The following is a 20548-nucleotide window of genomic DNA, read 5'->3' as shown; positions in this document are numbered from 1 at the left end:
ATGTCTTTAGTACTTTATGTGGAAGGAAAACTTAAAGAACAGAATGAGTTTATACTGTTGTAGTAAATAGAGAATTTGCCAGAGAAGCTGTCATTCTAAACAGCTAGCACTAGGAGGCCACAGAGCCCAGGATTTTGATAGACTGAGGTTTGTTTAGTCCTGCATCTTTCCTTTTGGGGTTGAAAAAGAAACAAGGGTAAGAAAGCCCAGTTGAAATGCTGTAAAACTTCTTAAAACTCAGGAGTGGATAAACTAGATTAAAAATCAGTCATCCTATTTCTCATAATTAGTAATAAATGAATCTAAAATACTCAATACTGCTTCTGTATATGCTTGACACTAAATAAAATAATTAAAGGATGTCTCCTTACAGATAACCACCGCTTTTTAACATTGTAGTTGGCATTTTTAGTTCTTGAATCCCTGGATCCAGGCCCTGATCACGTTATGCCTAGATGATTTCAGTAGCTTCCGAATTGATCACACTTTCTTTCTCATTTTCTTCTAATCCATTCTATTTACTGACAACAACAATTTTCTTCAGAAGTAGCTTCAGTCACATGTGTCCTCTGATAGAAACCTTTGGTACTTTCGAATCAAATAGTTTTGCACATCCAGACATATTCGTTTGTTCATTCATTGCACAAATACTTGTGAGTACCTTCGTGCAACAGACAAACATGCAGGTTCTGCCCTTGTGGGCCTTATATTTGCCCATGCATTTTCTCAATATTCTTCAGTCTCCTTACAGCTAAATAAACATACTTTTTCTCCTCTATATTTTTACCTTTGTGTCTTTAAACATAAATCAGCTGCTCTATCATTTCATAACTCTCTTCTTTCAGAACTGCCCCTGCTTATACAAAGCCTGATCCCCTTCACTACACTGTGATCTCCCATCCCTTTCGGTACTTTGTTCACTCCATATTAGTTTCATTATTTTTAGTTTTTCTCTATTAAAATTAAAAAATTGAAGTATGTGTTTGTGGTTCCTGAAGAACAAGGTGGGTTTTCTTTATAAAAATTCTGTTAGTGAAATATAATTTTCTAAAAAGGGAAAGGTTACCTTAATGACTATAGCACATTCTACTGGTCACTTTCCCTGTAACCTTTTACCACTCTGTTCTTTTCTAATAGAGCCTCAATTTTGTTAAAAAATGCAGTCTTCTTTGCATGTCTGTGTACTTTGGAGAAGGTGGGCTTGGGCCCTAGCCTCCCGTCACTGTGAAGGTTCCATTCTTGCCAATCGATTAGTTTGAGTGTGAGCATGTGACTCAGTTCTGGCCGGTGAGACAAACAGAGGGGTCTGTTTGGAGCTTTTGGGAAAGGTTTTCCTCCCTGAGGAAAAGTTGGTCTTCCCACTGTGGGCCGAGCTCCAGCTTCTTGCAGGCTGGCCCACGCACCAGCCATCATGGGCAGGATGGAAGGGTAGGAAGACAGGTGTTGCTTGTGCGTGGCTGGCATGATTGAACCATCCTTCCTTAGGAATTCTTGCTATGTAATGACAATAAAGCTTGATTGGTTTGGGATTTTTTTTTTTTTTTTGCAGACAAAGACATCTGGCTAACTCATCCTTCAAGTCTCAGTTTAGATTTCTTTAATCACTCACAACTCCCTATACAGCTCCTACTGTGGGCTTGCCATACCATGTTGTCCTAGGTGATTTACTTGTCAGTACCACAGTGGACTGACTGCAGGCTCCGTGAGAGCAGGAACTTTCTCATGTTCACAGCGGTGTCCTTAGGAACTAGCGTAGTACCTGGTAAATAAAAAGTTTTTAATGTCTATATTTATTCATATTATCCTGAAAGTAGACACAAGGTTTCTGGGGCAGGGATAGATTATTACCTACAGTAGTAATTTAAGAAAGGAGACTGAGTTTACAACCCACAGACTATTTCCACGGCCCTGGTTTCATCATCCTTCTGAAACAAGCACATATCTCAGGAGAGAGAAATCTCTTACAATTAGTTCAGTCATCTTTTACATGTTAAGGCTTGTCCTTTACCCCAGGTCTCAGTAAAATTTGCCCAGAAAGCTCTAACTGTGCAGAAGTATAAAAATACTCACTTCTTGACAGGTGCTCAATAATACAATGTTAAGTATTTAACAATAAAAAGAATATAAACCAGCTATCTCAATTGGGACAGGGATTGGGGGCTTTGGGGGTTGGATGGGGCAGGGGAGAGTGTATCAGAATCATCTGGGAGAATTTTTCAATCAATAAATAGGCTTCCTATCCCCAAGTTCTGACCTCCTGTTACTGTTATATTCCTTAGGGATATTTATGGCCAAAAAGGTGAGGACCCTGGCACAGCCTGCCTTGATTTGAATTCCCTCTGTAGCCTTCCTATTAAAGTTAATATTGGAGCCATTTGTCTTGACACCTGATCCCAAGACTGCTGTGTCAGTGTTTATGTTTATTCCAACAAATTCTTGTATTCTGTGTTTACTTACCTGAATTTGGTGAGGATTTGTTAAAGAATGTTTCTTTTTTTTTTCTTAACAGCTTGCCTTTTTACAGAGAGGGTTTAAGTAACTGTACAGCAAAAATACATGAAATAGCATATAAATAAGGAAGTTTACACATACGTTTATTGATTTTAAGTCGGATTTGTTTTTGATTTTTTTGTTGTCACTTAGTACAAAATGGCAAATACCATCAGTTATATTTATGACTTTTGGCATTTTCATTTAAGCCACAGACCCTCTCATGAAATCTATTGATCCTCTTCTGAGAGGAGTGAATACACAAATACAAACTGAATTTTGCTGTAATTTCGGCCCATGCTTCCCCTGTGGTGATCCAGGGAACCTTTAGTTGTCAGTGAAGACAAAACATACTCATTCCTGAGGAAGGGAGAAAAATGTTCTTAGTATTAGTTTCTAAAAAATCTATTTCTGTAATAAAATATTTCAAACATATAGAAAAATAAACTATAAATCCATCAGTTTGGTAATACTAGTTTTTTTTAAATTAATAATACACAGACAAAATAGAAGCTTCCTGATTATCATTTTTTTAATACGATTCTCCTTTTTTCATCATTAGTAGAAACCACTATCCCAAATTTATTATTTAAGATTTCCATCTGTGTTTTATACTTTTACTACCTTTATATCCATCTGTAGCATCATGTATATGACATTATTTTATATGACTTCAAGCTTTATGGAAATATTTTAATGAGGAGTCTTCTGCAGCTTCTTTCTCCTAACGTTTTTCTTGAAGGTAGTAAAAATCATACGAGGTCTTCCTTCTTCACAAATTTCTAAGTGTACTGTACCTTATCGTTAACTATAAGCACAATGTTGTACAGCAGATTGCTACAACTTCTTCATCTTGCAGGACTGAAACTCTGTACTCATTGAGCAGCAACTCCCCATTTCCCTCTGCTCCCAGCCGCAGGCAACCACCCTTCTACTTTATGCTTCTGTGAGTTTGATTACGTAGCTACCTTATGTAAGTGGTCATGCAGTGTTTGTTCTTTGGTGACTGGCTCATTTCACTTAGCATAATGTCAAGTCCATCTACATTGTATGTGACAGGATTTCTTTTTATGGCTGAATAGTATTCCATTATATATACACATGTCACATTTTCTTTATCCATTCATCTGTAGATGGACATTTACATTGTGTCCACCTCTTGACTATTGTGAATAATGCTGCAATGAACATGGGAATGTAGATATGTCTACCAGATCCTGATTTTAATGATTTTAAATCTTTTAAATAAATATTCAAAGGTGAGATTGCTGGATCATATGGGCAGTTATATTTTTTAGTTTTTTGAGGTGCCATCATAGTGTTTTCCACAGAGGCTGTATCATTTTACATCCCACCGTCAGTTCACAAGGGTTCCAGTTTCTCCATGTACTTGCCAGCCCTTGTTATTTTCTGGTTTTTCGATAATGACCATCCTAACAGGTATGAGGTAGTACCTCATTGTGTTTTTTATTCACATTTCCTTTGGTGACGTTGAACATCTCTTCATAAACCTGTTGGCCATTTGTGTGTCTTCTTTGGGGGAAAAGTCTATTCAAGTCCTTTGCCCATTTTTAAATTGGGGTCATTTGATGTTTTGCCACTGAGTTATAGTTCTTTATATATGTGGATATTAACACTTTATTATTTAAATATTTGCAAATATTTTCTCTTTTTCTGTAGGTTGCCTTTCACTCTTCTTTTGCTATGCAGAAGCTATCATTTTAAAAAAAAAAAACATATCCATCTTTGATATTTGTAGCTGTTCTTTGTTCTTTTAAATATAAATAGTATTTGTTACACCATCTTGCTTATCCATTCTCTTATTAACTCATGCTTGAGTTATTTTTGTTTTTTTTTGCTATTACAAGCAGTGCTAGCAAGCAATCTTACATATGCCGGTTGTACATACTCCAGTTGCTTTATTGTACATACTCAGGAGTGGAATTGCTTGGTTGTAAACATGAGCATCTTCACCTTTATTAGATATTGACAAATTGCTCTCCAAAGTGTTTTAATCAGTTCAGACTTTCTTTGATTATTGTATAATATTTTGCCAGTCTGATGTGAAATTGTTCCCTCCCTGTTAGAGTTACACTACTTTGTACTGAGTTTGGACATCTTATATTTATTTTCTAGTCAGATTTCCTATTCTATTAATTGGCTGTCCACAATTTTTAGTCTCTTTTCTTTGATTCTGTTTTGTCTTTACTTATTGATTTTCAGGAGTTCTTCATGTGTTGTGTAAATTAACATTTCCTTGGTTATTAATATCTTCTCCCAGTCTACGGCTTGGTTTTTCAATATGTTTAAAAAATCTTTTGTTGTTAGAATTCGAAAAAATTTTAACATTTATCAATGTTTTTTTTATAGTTTCTACTCTATGTATCATATTTTAAAAATCCTTCATTACCCCAAGGATTTTTTTCTAAAAGTTTTCAAAGTTTTGTTTTCACAATTTAAATATTTAATTAGCCTGAATGATTCTGTAAGGTGTGAAATAGGGATTTAATTCTTTTTCCTTATGGATGACCTATGTCTCAGCACCACTGTTCAGTAGTCCATCCTTGCCCCACTGATTTATAGTACTAACACTATTATATACCAAAATTTCCAAACATACAAAAATCTTTTCCCAGTGTTCTATTCCTTCTTGTATGTCTATACCATTTTATTTGCTTGGTTTAATATAGGTCTTAACATTTTGGAGTACAAGTTGACTTTTCTTTTTTAAATTTGTCAAGGCTATTCTTGACTTTTTTTTTAAATGGGTTTTAGAATCAACTTACTATGGTCCACAAAAGACCCTCTGAAAGTTTTATTTGAATCATATTGGATTCCAATTCAACTTAGGAATATTTATTAGGTCTTCCAACCACAAATGGAATATTTTTTCATTTACTCCACTCTGTAATTTTTTCTATAAAGCTCTTGAAGTTTTTTTGTTAGATTATTAGAAAGCTTATAGCTTAGTGGTTCTATTTTAAATGGTAGCTTTTCCTATTATAATTACAAAGTGATTTTTTTGACTTACAGTAATTAATCTTTGTATATTGGTCTTTACTCCAGCAACATTGAATTTACTGAGGTTCTTTTTGTGGTCTAGTATATGATCTATTCCTGAAAATGTTCCATGTGCACTTGAGAAGAATATGTATCCTGTTGCTTTTGGATGGAGCGTTCTGTAGATGTCTGTTAGGTCCATCTGTTCTAATACATTGTTCAGTGCCTCTCTCTCTTTACTTATTTTCTGTCTGGTTGATCTGTCCTTTGGAGTGAGTGGAGTGTTGAAGTCTCCTAAAATGAATGCATTGCATTCTATTTCCCCCTTTAATTCTGCTAGTATTTGTTTCACATATGTAGGTGATCCTGTGTTGGGTGCATAAATATTTATAATAGTTATATCCTCTTGTTGGACTGACCCCTTTATCATTATGTAATGGCCTTCTTTGTCTCTTGTTACTTTCTTTGTTTTGAAGTCTATTTTGTCTGATCCAAGTACTGTAACTCCTGCTTTTTTCTCCCTGTTATTTGCATGAAATATTTTTTTCCATCTCTTTACTTTCAGTCTGTGTATGTTCTTTGGGTTTGAAGTGAGTCTTTTGTAGGCAGCATATAGATGGGTCTTGTTTTTTTTATCCATTAAGTGACTCTATGTCTTTTGATTGGTGCATTCAGACCATTTACATTTAGGGTGATTATTGATAGGTATGTACTTATTGCCATTGCAGGCTTTAGATTTGTGGTTACCAAAGGTTCAAGGGTAATTCCCTTACTATCTAACAGTCTAATTTACCTCACTTCGTGTGCTATTAAAACAATCTAAAGGGTTTTTTTCCCTCCTTTTTCTTCCTCCTCCATTCTTTGTATGTTACGAATCATATTCTGTACTCTTTTTCTACCCCTTGGGTGACATCTATTTAGCCTTAGGAATACTTCCACCTATAGGAGTCCCTCCAAAATGCACTGTAGATATGGTTTGTGGGAGGTAAATTCTCTCACCTTTTTCTTATTTGAAAATTGTTTAATCCCTCTGAATTTAAATGATAACCTTGCTGGGTATAGTATTCTTGGTTCAAGGCCCTTCTGCTTCCCTGCACTAAATATATATCATGCCACTCCCTTCTGGCCTGTAAGGTTTCTGTTGAGAAGTCTGATGATAGCCTGATGGGTATTCCTTTGTATGTGATCTTTTTTCTCTCTCTAGCTGCTTTTAAAAGTCTGTCTTTATCCTTTATCTTTGCCATTTTAATTATTATATGTCTTGATGTTGTCTTCCTTGGGTCCCTTGTGTTGGGAGATCTGTGCACCTCCATGGCTTGAGAGACTATCTCCTTCCCCATATTGGGGAAGTTTTCAGCAATTACCTCCTCAATGACACTTTCTATCCCTTTTTCTCTCTCTTCTTCTGGTACCCCTATAATAATATGAATATTGTTTCGTTTGGATTGGTCACACAGTTCTCTCAATATTCTTTCATTCTTAGAGATTCTTTTTTCTCTCTGTGCCTCAGCTTCTTTGTATTCCTCTTCTCTAATTTCTATTCCATTTATTGTCTCTTCTATTGCATCTAATCTGCTTTCAAATCCCTCCATTGTATGTTTCATTTCAGATATGGAATTTCTTAATGATTGAATCTCTGACTTGAATTCGTTCCTGAGTTCTTGAATATTTTTCTGTACCTCCATAAGCACGTTTATGATTTTTATTTTGAACTCTTTCAGGCAGATTGGTGAGTTCAGTTTCATTTGACCTTTTTTTCTGGGGTTTGTGAGATTTTGGTCTGGACGTTGTTCTTTTGACGTTCCATATTTCTGTGTGGTGCCCACTAGTGCCCAGAAGTTCCAGTCTCTGGAGCTGCTCAGCCCCTAGAGTGAGGTTGGGGGTTGTAGGGGAGCGGAGCTGGTGCCTGTGGGGAGGAAAGATATGTTTCCTGATTCCTGGCTGTAGTGTCTCTAGTATCAGAGCTAGTGGGCCGAGCACATAGGTGTAAGCCTCTGTGCTTGGCGTCTGTAGCTGTTGTAGGCGGGGCCTCCCTCTGGCCTGACGCCAGCACAGTGATGGCAGGTTTGCAAACCGGTGCTGGCAGGCCAGGAGCAAGGCACAGCAGGCTGCGAGTCACAGTGGGGCCTTGAAGCTGAGTAGGCAGCCAGGGGGATGGGGCGTCTGAAGCTCCTCAAAGTTCCCAACCAGCTGGGCAGAGTGGCCCCGACAACCTTGTCCAGTTCTCCCCTCCCCCAGTGCAGCAAGCCCCGTGCAAACCCTGCCCCTTCAGCCGCTAATGGGAAGCCTCTCAGACAGCCTGCCTTTCCCTTCTTCCGGATTGGCGGTGTGTGGATCTCCTCCTCCACAAACGGCAGGAATCTCTCTCAAGCACTCCGCCTGTCCGAGCTCCCCAACGTCCAGAGCACCGCAAAATGTTAAGTTTCTGCTGCCAAAGCAGACCTCCAGGGCTGGGTGTTCAGCGGTTCTAGGCTTCCACCCCTCCCCCGCTCTGTTTCTCTTCCTCCTGCCGGTGAGCTGGGGTGGGGGAAGGGCTCCGGTCCCACGGGATTAAGGCTTTCGTACGTTACCCTGTTTCGTGACGTCCGCTCTGTTCCTGAGGTCTGTATGCAGTCTGGTTCAGCCTTCTTTCTTGTTGCTGTTTTAGGGTTAGTTGTATTAATGAACTATATTTTTGTACTATTTGTGGTTTTGGGAAGAGTTCTCCATCTCACCTCTCATGCCGCCATCTTGAATCGGCCCACTCCAGCAACATTGATGAAATTTTTTATTAGTTTTAATGGCTTTCCTTTATAATTCTCAATATAAACAATTATCACATGGAGATAGGGACAGTTTGTCACTTTTAGATTTTTATCTCATTTTTAAAATTACGTTAACTAGGACCTCTACATTATAGAAGTGATGATTGTAGTCATCTTGTCTCATTTCCTGGCTTTTAAATGAAATACTTTTATTATTTAATCATTAAGTATGATTTTGTTGTAGGTATTTGATGAAGTTAAGAGAGATCTTTTCTATTCTTGAAATGCTAGGATTTTTTTTTTGAATCATGAATGTGGTCAAAGAATAACAAAATCATTTCTTAGTCTTTAAGGACAAATCTGACCTTTGACAAACTTTCTACTCGTCCTCTGAATCCTGATAAAAGTGGAATGTCAACCATGTTACTAATCAACATTGCTTATGTTAAAAGTGACCTTTATTTGGGAAAAAATATATCTGGACTGGGAGGAACTATACATGAATTGTATATTCTTGGTTGAAGCAGAAGCTTTGAGCTTCCCCAGGAGCACTTTTCAGAGATGGGGAGCCCTTTCTGGAAGCATGTGGCTGGGGCCATCACATGAGATACTGGTTTCTACTTGGGGCATGAGGCTTCTAAGCCTACATAATTCTGCACCTCCCTGTGATTCTTCATATTCTTGGATTTGACCTTTGGCATTTGTTTGAATGCCAAGGAGAATAGCTCCTTGATGGCTGTGTGGACTTCTGGGAGGACTCCTCTCACGAAGAGAAACACCTGAAATTGCCCTGCAGGCACGCTGTGTTTTCTGCTCATGCTTTGTGAATAGTTTGCTGTGTGTGTGCCTTTGGTAATTAGGTAGCTCAGAGTGTAGTTAGAAGTTCCACATGGGTGCTCCATAGTGTATCCAAACACAATGCAGAAAGTGTTTACTGGGGTTGATTTAGGTTTATAACTTTCACTGTGTAACCCTCAGTTTTTAATTTTTACCTAAAAAAAACCTATTCTCATTGACTGTAAATAAACACTATAAATCTCAACTTATAAGAATATATACAATATAGCACCTTTATTTTCTTGTGTTAGATTCCATACATGTTTGCCAGCCCAAAAATGGTTCTGTTACTAAAAAAATGTTTAATAATAATGTTTTAGACCTGTGTGGTCCAATGGGTAGATAAGTAATAAGACTATTAAAGTTAAAAATGAAATATAATTAAAAATTCAGTTTCTTGGTTGCACTAGCCTCATTTCAGGTTCTCAGTAGCCACATGTGGCTAGTGGCTACTATATTGGACAATACAGACATAAAACATTTTCACCATCACAGAGAGTTCTTTTAGACTTGCTAGGTTTTATTTTATTTTCTCCAGATTATTAGAGCTTTATATTTTTACTGTATATGTTATATAGTGTAAGAAACTGCTAGATGAATCAGTTGAGGTCTCTTATCAGAGACAGTGTTGAGGACCCCAGTATATTATTAATATAATAATTTGCTAGAGAAATATTTCTCAGATTTGCATATGAGGTAGGACTAATTCTTTTTCTCCTGCCACTTACCATTCCATCATGGCCAATGTGAATTTGTAATTGATTGTTTTTCTCTTTTACTTTATCAGCCAGATAGTGTAGGGCCAATTGATTGCTTAATTTAAGTAACCTTCTGGCCTATGTAACTGCATGCTTTCTTTTTTTCTTGTCTGAAATTTTATATTTATAAAATACAATTTTATTATAATGCCTCCATTATAATAGGCTCTCTCTCTCCAAGATTTTGATTGGTACTTTCATTACTTACTACTTTAGTCACTTGACAAGGAGTATTGAGTATAGGAGCTAAAAACAGTTCTTGGCTGGTTATGATTACAAATCCCACACATGTAATATGGACTGCTTTCCAAATGAAGTGACTTAGAATCTGCACCTATCATAAAACCAGTTTAATTCACTTTTCTAAAACATGTTTAATTTTCAAAATAATATTTGAAGAACTCTCTTACTAAAGTAGTTTGTAAAAATTTCAGGCTTTTAAGTATTGTGAGGGAAATTGAGCCAACAGCATATTTGAGTATTCAAACTGGTGAACTCGGTTTAAAGAGAGTAGAAGCGTACTGTTTTGTTTCTTTGTAGAATCTTCTTCTATCTTCTGGATAAAAGAGAATTTAGTTCTGAACATTTATACCTTCTCAGCATAAAAGCACCACTGTGCTTTTCTCCCTTTTCCATTTTATTCTGGAACTTAATAGGCAGGTCAACATTATATATGTCTTTCACATTTTGCAGCTTTCCTGCTTCTGAAAACACTTAAAGCAGCTTACATGTTTCAGGCCGGAAGATAAAGTAACTTTATAAAAAATAAAACCAGTCTCACCTACCTAAAAGAAGTTGAAGGATTAAGTATTCCCACATGACCATGTCAGGCAGATGTGGGCAATGTATCCGATTTTATGTTTTCTACTTGCTCAAGTGAGGAAAAGAAGCACAGAATTACATAGTTTTCGTGCACTGAGAACCGGAAGCATATAAACATCTGCAGAAACCAAACATTTCCTGGAACTAAACTTGAGCAGAAATTTATCACGTGAATCTTTGTTTAAAGAAACTAGTGAAAAATATCTTCAACCACAGTTATGTAAAAGATCAGGAGTTCAGTTCACATGGATTAGGTTCTCCAGAAAGCAGAATCTACAAAGTGGATAGAAAACCATGGCTTAGGAGGTACGTATGCAGGCTCGGGCTGGGGAGTGTGTGCAGGAGCCCTGGGAACATAGAACGCAGCACCTGTGCTGTTTTGAAACTGTTAAAGAAACAAGCTTAGAAGGCCACAACTGTCAATAGGACTATTAGATTGTTTTTCTCTCCAAAATGTTACAGATGTGTGGTTTTTGTACAGGTGCTGATTTTATTCTGTTCATCTTCAAGTCCTCAAACAAATGCCTGCAGTGGAGGTACTTTATTTTGTAGATTAATATGAAGCTTTTAAACTTTGAAAGACACAAACAACATTTTCATGGAATTTTAAGAGCTGGGACTATATTACCCACTCTGAAGACTGGTTCACTTCAGAGCAAAGAACAGCAATGGAATCTTTTTTTTCCCAAGGAGCTTGCAGTCATTCTAGAACATAATTTAAGACTTCACAACCTAGGCGACATGGAAGAAGCAGCTTTTGCCTGAAATGTGTGAGAGCCACATGTAACAAACCATCCATCTTCCCCATGAAAAACCTTAAGTAGAGTCATCATAGTGCAATTGCTTTTAAGAATGCTTGTATCCCATGGGCCTATTTACCTGAGACATTTAAAAACACTTTAGCCTGTCCTATAGGTTTAAGGTAGATTTTTACATGTTTACCAGATACAATAGTTTCAACATAGGTGTTAATTATTAGCTGCTCATTTTGGCAAAAACTGACCAATAACTTCTGCTTCTTAAGACTGAGTTACACCTAGCCAACACATGGGTACTCAAATTTAGGGAGGCAGCTTAGGGGGTTTTGAAGTCTGGTGATGTATACATACCATACAAGGCTATTATAAGAATTACAGATAAAATGCCTGGCTTATAGTACGTACTTAGTAAATCTTCTCCATCCTCTTATTTTCTTGAAGATGGCCATACATCCAGTTCTACCATTTTTATACTCTTTTTATGTAGACATTTTTAGGCATGTTGGAATCTATTCTGATTTTGACACTAATGAAAAACAACATGTTTTTTCAAATAACATGTTGAAAATATATAGTTGATTATTAAAGTATGGGTTAATGACAATTTAGGAAAAAATGCAAATGAATTTCCTGGTGAAATGAGATAAGGTTTAACAGTATTCAAGAGTAGAGAAATTGTATCAGAATCCAACTTGCTCCAGTTTTATCTGTGCCGTTTAGTTCAGCACATAAGGATATTGTGTTGATAAAATGTTCTTATATAGGATTCACTAAGAACCAGGTGGAGGCTTAGAGTCCAGGGATTAGAGATAGAAATGTGTGTAGGCTGATGCAGCTGGTAAGAGTTACGGAACTCTTGAAAGACAGGCTTACTCACAAAAAGAACCTTGAAAATGTTTGCCTCTATGCTGAGAAATGCCTTTGGGAGAGTTAAAGCAAGTAATAAATATATCTGAGACATTTAAAGAAGAATTTGTAAAACGGAAACAGCCACAACTAGACCACCAGTTACTCTACTACCCACTGACCAGTTTAAGTGTCTGTGTAGTCATAAGGTCTCCCTACAGAGAGTGCAGCAAATTGTATAATAATGAGAGCTCCAGAGTAGCTCTTGTCAAGGCAGTGCTCACAGGCAAAGTATTAATAAACATATCCCTCCTCAAATGATGAAGCAGTTGGGTAGTTGGAGTACAAGTTGAGGGTGTTTGGTATTGATAATTGAGACCAAAATGTCATATTTTTTATGATCTATCTAAGTCTTGAAAGTTAGTGACATATAATACAGGAAAACTAAGATGTCAGTGGGAGATAATGATCATCAATGATGAAATTACATTAAGAGTGTGTGTGCAAGTTGCTGTGCAAAATTTGATCGTAACTGCCTAGTCCATGCTCTCCCAAGAGCTTTCTTTTACGAACACTAGGGTCTGGACATTGAGTTAAATTGTCTACCTGTGATGTTATTTTCAAACATTTATTTATTCAATAAAAATATATCATGGACCAGGCATTTTATTGTCACTGAAGAGATAGAATATTGAACAAAACAAAAATTTCTTCCCTTAAGAGGCTTAAATTTCATAGAGGGAAGAAAAGGGGAGAGGGAGGTACCCAATGGGGGTGATACGAATGAATGAATAAATGAATATTAAAAAAGAGGTAAATCAGGATAAGTGGAATAGAACGTATAATGCTGGTAATGAGTTACATGCAATAGAGGTATCAATAGGTAAGGTGACATGAAGTAGAGCAGCCAGGAAAGGCCACCTGATGGGTTGACAGTTGAGAAAAAGTCTGAAGTAGATGAGGAAGAGTGCTGTGCAAATGCTGTGAAGAAACATTCTGTAGAGACGGAGCAGCAAGTGCAAAGACCCTGGCATGAGTGTGCACAAATCCTTGGGGAGCAGCCAAGAGGGCAGTGGGACAAGGTGGGGTGAACAAGGCAGAGAGTGATAGTAGATGAAGCAAGAGATGTTGTCCAGGGCCTGTTACAGACCTTTTAGGCCATTATGGTGACTTTTACTCTGAATGAGAAGGAAAAAATGGCTGGGTTTTGGGCAGAGAAATGGCATGGTTTTATTTATTTATTTATTTATTTTAAATCAATGTGACTCTTGCCTTTTGTTTTGATAACAGTGTACAGTGAGGCAAGGGAAGAAGAATCAACTGGGAGGCTGTTGGAATAATCCAGTGGAGATAAGGGAGGCTCAGATAGCAGTAGTGGTAGAAGTAGGGAGAAGTTAAAATGCATATACATTTGTAAGACAGAGCTAACAGGATTTGCTGATGGATTGGATGGGTATGAAGGAAAGAAAAGTCAGATGATTTAGGATTGAATTATCATTTGCTGAGATGGGAAATTCTGTAGGTGCATCACTATTAGGGGACAAATGAACATCAGGAGTCTGGCACAGGGCAGTGTTAAGTGTCAAACGTCTATTAGACATCCAAGAGGATACGTCAAACCATCCGCTGAAAATAAGAGCCGTGAGTTCAAAGAAGAGGTTTGGGCTTTTACCAGTGGTATAAAGTGATGAGACCCACTAATATGACCAAGGGGAGGGAGTGTACATAGAAAAGAAGTTTGGGAACTGAGAGCCCTGGCCACTGTAGCAAGTTGTTGGGATGAGAAGTGTAAGAAGGAATGGCCAGTGTGGTAGGAGGAAAGAGTCAGGAGAGCATGGTGTGCTGGAAAGCATGCAAAGAAAACGTTTAAAGGAAGAGGAGAGTGATTAGCTCTGTCAAATACTACTGACAAGGTCTAGTAAGATGAAGTCCAGTAAGATGAAAATTGACTATTAGATTTGGTAAAAATTTCCTCTGTTGTTTTTTTACCCAAATAGCCTTGAATGAATTCAGGTAACATCTCTCGGGGTAGTGGAACCTGCCTTGAAGGGAGGTTGTGATGCACTGTTTGTTAAGTGAGTGAGGTAATTTATTGAAAGTGCCTGCCTCAGTACTCGGCTGTTGGATAGTTCAAGATGAAAGTCACTGGTGGTTTTGCCAAGAGCGGTTTCAGGGGAGCAGGGGAAACAAAAGCCTGACTGGAATGGGTTCAAGTGAGAATGGGAGGAAAGAATTGGAGATAGCAGATAGAGTCAGCTCTTTTGAATAGTCCTGTAAAGCTGGATTAGAAAAATGGCGAGTTAACTGATGAGGATGTGGGGTCAAGAGAAAGGTCCCTCCCCGCTTCCTCCTTCCCTTCCTCATTCTTTCTTCCTTTCTCCCTCCTTTCTCCTCCCCTTCCCTCCCCACTCCATTCCTTTTCTTCTCTTTCTTTCTTGTTGGGAGAAAGTACAGACTATATATATGCTGATGACAATCATCCTATATAGAGGGGGAAAACTGGTAATGTATAATATAGTTGGATTTAGGATTGTGAGGTGTTGGTCATAGATAAGAAGTTGACTAAATAACTAGATTGTCCTTTGTCTCCTTACTCTCTCCTTCTCAGACTTTTATTCATTTGTTCAACAAATAGTTATTGAAGGTTCACTAGGTGCCAAGCACTGAGGTAGGTCCTGGGTAAAGAATGATAATTAAGGGATGATTAAGAGGTGAGTTGAAAAGGAATGATCTCCACCGTCTCATGAAGTTTTTACCATCTGGTGGAGATAGGGTTTCTAAAAACACACAAATAAGTAAATAACAGGTTTTGAAGAATGCTTCATAGGCAAAGTGCAAAGTACTTTTGAGAGAGAGAATACCATAGTGTAATTTAGACTAGGGGGCATGGGCATTGAAAGGTCTCTTAAATACAAAGATGGCCATGTCTGCGAGGAAGAGCATTCCAAGCAGAGGTAACAGTATGCAGAAGCCTGGAGCATGGGAGAACCTGGTGCTTTTGAGGACTTGAGAAGTGCCCACTGCAGCCTGAGAGGTAGGAAGGGCCCGGCTCTCACAGAGCTTTGGAGGCCATGTTAAGATTTTGGGTTATACCTTAGGAGCAATTATCAGCTATTGAAAAGTTTTAATGTGGGAAGTGACACGAAGACATTTGCATTAGAGAAAAAATTACCTTTGCTGCAGTGTGTTGTGGGGAGTAATTTGAAGGGTACAAGAGTAGGAAAAAAGAACACCAGTTTAGACAAAAAGATAGTATCTGTAAGAATATTTAGACTGAAAGATTTATGATTTGGGCTTGGAAAATAGAATTGAAAATATCCTTTACTTAGCAGAATTTACTTTGGGCTTACCAAGTTTATCAGCAGCTATAAAAGAGCATTTTCTTGATTAAAGTAGTATCAATACACAAGAGTCTGATGAAGTTGTCAGTGATTTCAGATTACTTGACATAAAATGAAACTTTGAAAAAGATTGTGGCAATTTTTTGAAAATTTAAAAATAATAAGAATCATTTTTTTTTACCCCAGAAACATGAATATATGTCAAGAATAATTAATCTGCTTATACTGTTTTAAGAGTTCATATAATATAAAGAAAGGAACCTTTTATTTCTTCTTTACTGTAGTAGATGTACAATTATTTTTATTTCTTAGACTACAAACTAATAAAAGCAGTTCATTGGTTAATAAATACATATTTCAAAAGTTCTCCTTTCCCCTTTCAAGTGTCTTTGTGCAATAAATTACATGGTTAGAGATAGAGGATTCTCCTGGTTGATGGGTCAGACTAACAAATATGTGATCAAGTTATATATAGAACAAGATGCATATTTTATTGTGCTGGTTTAGATTTCTCCCCAAAGAGATTTCTTAAAACAGAAGGGCAGTTGTAATACCAAGTATTGCTATCTCAGGTCACCCATGGCTCCAGGGCCATGAATGAACTTGTTCTGAGCCCTCACTGCAAAAAAAAAGAAATAAGGTATTCCCTATCTAGACGATACACTCACTAGAGTACTATCTCGGTTGTAACTCCAGTTTTCTTTCTCACACAGGCATTTTATTAATGCTTTTCAGGGTTAAAAGAATTGGATATTTCACCATGTGGAGTTTCTCTGCCTCACTGATGATCTAAGGTCAAACCTGCCAGTTTATGGGGGATGATAGACCCTGTAACATCTGAGTAAGTAGATGCTGCTGTGTTTGTTTTACTATCTGAAAGAAATTAAAGTTTCATAACTTTAAAGTTTTAAAATATTTGTTTTAATTGTGTTTTTCAAATTTTGTTGAATAATGATAGCAGTATTTTAATGTCAATAAGCAAATATTTATAAAAGAATTCTGAAAGATATCCCTGTTGATAAAAAAAAAGTTAATGGAAACATTTTCTGTGTGTAATACTTTACTTTTTAAGAGACATAGTGAGGACCTAAATTGCATGTATTAAAAATGTTAAAGCATTCTCCTTGGTGCTTTATTTCACTGTATATTATGAAAATGCAATATTACTAGTAAAGCAGTCATTATGAAATTTTAAATGCATCTATATCTACACAAAAATGGTCTTTTAACACGAAATGTATTTTGGTTAACTTGAAATAAATGCTGGTTTGTTTTGTGGAAGTAGAATTTAATAGTTCTATTTGAAAATAATGATTTTTTTTCCCTGCTAATACAGATAAGAACATAGACTTTCTGGATTTATTTTGGTTTCTTAATTGAGTAGACTAAGAAAGAAGGACATTCATTCTTTCTAATCAAACATCTGAATGAAATTTAAAGAGTTGAGCCATTTGTCTTGATACAAATTGTTTCTCAGAATGAAAGCTATTATTCTTTGCATTGTATATCTAATGAAACTGTTTTGAAAAAAATGAGGAAACCATGAGGTTGTACCAGGGCCTTGTTTTGGAATGCTGAGTTAAAAACAATACATATACAAGATGTTCCCAACTACAATGGGATTATTTAGTTTTGGTCTCTATATCTGTGCTGTCCAATGTGGTAACCACCGGCCACATTTAGCTATGACATTTGAAATTGTCATTTTCAAAAATTCAAAGCTAGTCCTGAGATATGCTATACGTAAAATACACATTTCAAAAATTTAGTATGAAAAAACTGTAAAATATATTTGTGTGTGTTGTGTGAATCAGATGTTGAAATGGTAATGTTTTGGACATAATAGGTTAAATAAAACATTAAAATTAATTACACTTGTTTTAAAAAAATTGGCTTGAAAATTTTAAATTATTTGTGGCTTATATTATATTCCCAATGGGGTGGAAGTGGTCTGTAGTGTCATTTACTATCAGCATTCTTAGTCATCAGTTACTCAGCATTCTGTTGGCCATGAACCTTCTAGGGATCAACACAAATCTGTATTGTTTTAAGAATATGATTTGTTGATTCATCAGATATTTACTTAGTACCTACCATGTGCCAGATAGTTTTCTAGGCACTGGAGATACAGTAGGGAGCAAAATAAAACTCTGTGCCTTCATGGAATTAACATTCTAGTGGGGAGACAAAAAACTATAAATAATCAAAATACACAATCTGTTTAAGGGCAGTAAGTGCTTTGAAGAAGATGTAGGCTCTTCAAAGAAGGTCTCACTGAACAGGTGATAATTTGAGCAAAGGCTTGAAGAAGTTGAGAGAAAGAGCCATGTAGCTCTCTAGAGAAAGACCGTTCTATGCAGAGAGAGTAACAAATGCTAGAGACCTTGAGGCAGGAGTGTGCCTGGCTTGTTTGAACCCTAGGAGGCTGGGTAATTGGAGTGGAATGAGTGAAGGGCAGAGAAGGAGATGAAAGGTAATGTAGGAGCATCATGTGAGCAGTGGTAATTGGTTATTGGCTTTGGGTGAGATGAAAAGGAATTGTTGGGTTTCGAGAAGAGAAGTGATGTGTTCTTGCTGCTGAAGCTGCTGTGATTGAAATACTCTGGGGTGAGGGTGGGAACATTTGCAAGGACAGAAGGAGAGAGACCCAGTTTGAGGCTACTAGAGCGACCCGGTGAGAGATGATGGCGCCTGAGCCCGTAAGCAAGGGAAGAGATGAGAAGCGATGGAATTCTAGTTGTATGTTGCTGTGAAATTGGCTATGATATGAGAGAGACGTGTCAAAGATGGCTCGGTTTTCAGCCTGAACAGCTGGAGAGTGGAGTTGCCATTTGTGAGACTGGGAGGAATGGATTTGGGACTGCACCAGGAGCTCAGATCTGGATACATTAAGTTTGAGATGCCTCTTTAGAAATCTAAGTGGAAAGGTTAAGTAGACAGAATCTGGAGTTCAATGAGAGGGCAGGGCCAAAGAGGCAAAGTTGAAGCCATAAGCATTTAGTTGTTATTTAAAGCCCTGAGAAGAGTTGAAGTCATCAAGGCAGTGGGAGTAAATAGAAAAGAGGAGAGGAAACTGACACTAGCTCCGTAACATTATCCATGCAAAAGATGCCCATTGATGTTACTGAATTCGTGTCAGTTTCCTCAGATGTGGCAGTGATGTTGTAGTTATGTAGGCAATGAAATTTTTGGAAGATACACACTGAAGTACAGTTGACCTTTGAACAACGTGGGTTTGAACTGTGTGGGTCCATTTATATGTGGATTTTTTTTCAATAAATATATTGGAAAATTGTTTTGAGATTTCAACGATTTGAAAAAACATTTTCTTTTCTCCAACAGATTTTATTGTAAGGATACAGTATATAATACATGTAACGTACAAAATATGCATTAGTTGACAGTCATAGGTAAATAAGACTTCTGGTCAGTGGTAGGCTATTAGTAGTTAAGTGTTTGGAAGTCAAAGGTTAATACTCAGATTTTTGACTGCGGGGGTCAGATCCCTAGCACCCACAATGTTCAAGGGTCAGTGTATTTAGGACTGAAGTGTGTCATGTATCTTCCTCCTACTTTCAGGTGGTCTGGCACAGACAAATGGGCTGAGTGGGCTGCAAAGGTGTGTAGAAAGACGTGGAGGGAGTGTGGTAAGATGTCAGGAATAACTGTTTAGATAGGACTAAGGGTTTTTTTTTTAAATGCCTCTGAGGAGAGACAAATGGGCTGAGTGGGCTGCTGTTTTTCATAACAAGCCTTGTTATTTGACTCTCTAAACTACATACTGTACATATTTGGATAAAAATAAAAACTCATAAAGTAAGTCAAGGGTAATATAAACATTACAATTTGTAGAAATATAAAATCATTCATTTGGAAATTAACACTTTTTAAAACATGGCAGTTTGAGTCGTAGGGCTGGAATTTACCTTGGAGAACTTTTCGCTTGCTTTCTTCACTGTGAAAATTAATAAAATGAGGCACAGGGAAATTAAGTGACTTGCTCAAGGTCACACACCTACGTAGCAGCAAAACCAGGCCTAGAAGCTAGATCTCCACACTTGTTCCAGTAATAAAAAGGGGTTGGTGGGGGGGTGGGGTGGGGGGGGGAGAAATCTAGGCCCTGAGCCAGCAACCACTGCAACATTTAGAGGTAAGGAGTTGAGATGGATTTAATAAGGAAGACTGGAGAATGGTCAGTAAGGTGGAAATTGGGCTATCCTAGTCACTAAGGGAAGAAAGTGTTTCAGGGAAGCAGGAGTAACCAGTCTTACCAAACGCTGCGGCCGGGTTAGGTAAGATGTGAGCTGACAGTGGTCACTGGGTTCAGCAATGAGGAGGTTGTTAGTGACCTTGACAAGAATGTTTTAGTGACCTAGTAGACAAAAGCCTGAGTGAAACAGATTCAAAGGATAGCTGGAGGAAATTAATCGAAGAGCATGAGTATAGACCCTCTTTTGAGGAACTGTGAAGGCTGGAGGGGTCAAAGAAGTGTTTGGTTTTAAGTTTTTTATCCCAATGCATGTATTAGATTTCAAGATACTCTCCTGAAATGACCCACTGGGTTTGTGCACTCAAGATCAGTGTGTGTGGTGGGGAAAGAGTGTTTACCTCCTAGGAGGATTTCCCAGAATGGTGTGAAAAGTGAGAGGGAATGAGAGAGACGGTGTGTGTGTAGAGGTTGGCATTGATAATGTTGAAGGTTGCTTTTGCAGTCGTTAGAAAATTTGGCTTTATTTCTTTTTGCTCAGGGCCTGCATTCACATTTTTATAACTAAAAATTGTAAGGAAGCAAATGTTAAACCAGTTTTCCTCATCTGAAAATGGTGAGAAAGCTAACGTTTGTGGGTAACTTCATTTCCGTACCTTTAAGGAAGTTACCAAAGCATGGGAAGAAATTGAGGCAGGTTTGCACAATAACTGGATGTGAAAGCTGATTTACTAGTTATGTGGAA

The 20548-nt window shown here is 37.5% G+C and overlaps 1 long non-coding RNA gene across 1 annotated transcript in view; it reads left to right on the top strand.

The window, feature by feature from the left end:
* The window catches only part of LOC118924336 (uncharacterized), a 60470-nt gene that overhangs the window by 13394 nt on the left and 26528 nt on the right, over positions 1 to 20548 (top strand). Inside the window, exon 2 of the long non-coding RNA XR_008998556.1 lies at positions 16332 to 16437. This is a non-coding gene — a long non-coding RNA (uncharacterized LOC118924336). The remainder of the gene's footprint in view (positions 1 to 16331; positions 16438 to 20548) is intronic.

The sequence above is a fragment of the Manis pentadactyla genome, chromosome 7, assembly GCF_030020395.1.
Source record: "Manis pentadactyla isolate mManPen7 chromosome 7, mManPen7.hap1, whole genome shotgun sequence".
Taxonomy (NCBI): Eukaryota; Metazoa; Chordata; class Mammalia; order Pholidota; family Manidae; genus Manis; species Manis pentadactyla.
Note: the sequence above shows the minus strand (reverse complement) of the source record. Positions and strands in the feature narration are given on the sequence as shown.